The sequence below is a fragment of the Protomyctophum parallelum genome, assembly GCF_964188405.1.
Source record: "Protomyctophum parallelum genome assembly, chromosome: 9".
Taxonomy (NCBI): Eukaryota; Metazoa; Chordata; class Actinopteri; order Myctophiformes; family Myctophidae; genus Protomyctophum; species Protomyctophum parallelum.
The window spans coordinates 52,860,531-52,863,030 of record NC_139706.1 but is presented as its reverse complement, the minus strand read 5'-3'; the positions used below and the strand labels follow the sequence as shown (position 1 = coordinate 52,863,030).

Here is a 2,500-nt window from a genome sequence, read left to right as displayed (position 1 = left end):
TGTGATATTAGGAGGTTAACATGCCCTGTAGAATGTGTGATATTAGGAGGTTAACATGCCCTGTAGAATGTGTGATATTAGGAGGTTAACATGCCCTGTAGAATGTGTGATATTAGGAGGTTAACATGCCCTGTAGAATGTGTGATATTAGGAGGTTAACATGCCCTGTAGAATGTGTGATATTAGGAGGTTAACATGCCCTGTAGAATGTGTGATATTAGGAGGTTAACATGCCCTGTAGAATGTGTGATATTAGGAGGTTAACCTGTAGAATGTGTGATATTAGGAGGTTAACATGCCCCGTAGAATGTGTGATATTAGGAGGTTAACATGCCCTGTAGAATGTGTGATATTAGGAGGTTAACATGCCCTGTAGAATGTGTGATATTAGGAGGTTAACATGCCCTGTAGAATGTGTGATATTAGGAGGTTAACATGACCTGTAGAATGTGTGATATTAGGAGGTTAACATGCCCTGTAGAATGTGTGATATTAGGAGGTTAACATGACCTGTAGAATGTGTGATATTAGGAGGTTAACCTGTAGAATGTGTGATATTAGGAGGTTAACATGCCCCGTAGAATGTGTGATATTAGGAGGTTAACATGCCCTGTAGAATGTGTGATATTAGGAGGTTAACATGCCCTGTAGAATGTGTGATATTAGGAGGTTAACATGACCTGTAGAATGTGTGATATTAGGAGGTTAACATGCCCCGTAGAATGTGTGATATTAGGAGGTTAACATGCCCTGTAGAATGTGTGATATTAGGAGGTTAACATGCCCTGTAGAATGTGTGATATTAGGAGGTTAACATGACCTGTAGAATGTGTGATATTAGGAGGTTAACATGCCCTGTAGAATGTGTGATATTAGGAGGTTAACCTGTAGAATGTGTGATATTAGGAGGTTAACATGCCCTGTAGAATGTGTGATATTAGGAGGTTAACATGCCCTGTAGAATGTGTGATATTAGGAGGTTAACATGACCTGTAGAATGTGTGATATTAGGAGGTTAACATGCCCTGTAGAATGTGTGATATTAGGAGGTTAACATGCCCTGTAGAATGTGTGATATTAGGAGGTTAACATGACCTGTAGAATGTGTGATATTAGGAGGTTAACATGCCCTGTAGAATGTGTGATATTAGGAGGTTAACATGACCTGTAGAATGTGTGATATTAGGAGGTTAACATGACCTGCAGAATGTGTGATATTAGGAGGTTAACATGCGTTGTAGAATGTGTGATATTAGGAGGTTAACATGCCCTGTAGAATGTGTGATATTAGGAGGTTAACATGACCTGTAGAATGTGTGATATTAGGAGGTTAACATGACCTGTAGAATGTGTGATATTAGGAGGTTAACATGACCTGTAGAATGTGTGATATTAGGAGGTTAAAGGTATATTCAGTGATTTCACTCAAAAAACCTTAGGTTTCGTTTTTGGCTGTGGGACCCAGCCTTTCGTCCAATCAGGATAGAGAGTCAAAAACGAAACCTAAGGTTTTTTGACCCCCAGGGGTTAACTGGGGACAGGGAGGAACTCCTTATATGGCCAGCACACTCTATAGTAGAGAGGATTATCACTACAAAACAAAAAAAATAAGTGATATTTGAATTAAGTGAAATCACTGAATATACCTTTAACATGCCCTGTAGAATGTGTGATATTAGGAGGTTAACATGACCTGTAGAATGTGTGATTAGGAGGTTAACATGACCTGTAGAATGTTTGATATTAGGAGGTTAACATGACCTGTAGAATGTGTGATATTAGGAGGTTAACATGCCCTGTAGAATGTGTGATATTAGGAGGTTAATATGCCCTGTAGAATGTGTGATATTAGGAGGTTAACATGCCCTGTAGAATGTGTGATATTAGGAGGTTAACATGCCCTGTAGAATGTGTGATATTAGGAGGTTAACCTGCCCTGTAGAATGTGTGATATTAGGAGGTTAACCTGTAGAATGTGTGATATTAGGAGGTTAACATGCCCTGTAGAATGTGTGATATTAGGAGGTTAACATGCCCTGTAGAATGTGTGATATTAGGAGGTTAACATGACCTGTAGAATGTGTGATATTAGGAGGTTAACATGTAGAATGTGTGATATTAGGAGGTTAACATGCCCTGTAGAATGTGTGATATTAGGAGGTTAACATGCCCTGTAGAATGTGTGATATTAGGAGGTTAACCTGTAGAATGTGTGATATTAGGAGGTTAACATGCCCTGTAGAATGTGTGATATTAGGAGGTTAACCTGTAGAATGTGTGATATTAGGAGGTTAACATGCCCTGTAGAATGTGTGATATTAGGAGGTTAACATGCCCTGTAGAATGTGTGATATTAGGAGGTTAACCTGTAGAATGTGTGATATTAGGAGGTTAACCTGTAGAATGTGTGATATTAGGAGGTTAACATGTAGAATGTGTGATATTAGGAGGTTAACCTGTAGAATGTGTGATATTAGGAGGTTAACATGCCCCGTAGAAT

At 38.9% G+C, this 2,500-nt stretch overlaps 1 protein-coding gene across 1 annotated transcript in view; it reads left to right on the top strand.

Annotated features, from left to right (window-relative positions):
- Positions 1-2,500, top strand: part of LOC310864633 (F-BAR and double SH3 domains protein 2-like) — a gene marked incomplete at its 3' end in the record, with an annotated part of 25,812 nt that overhangs the window by 3,805 nt on the left and 19,507 nt on the right. The gene's annotated exons all lie outside the window — the stretch shown is intronic.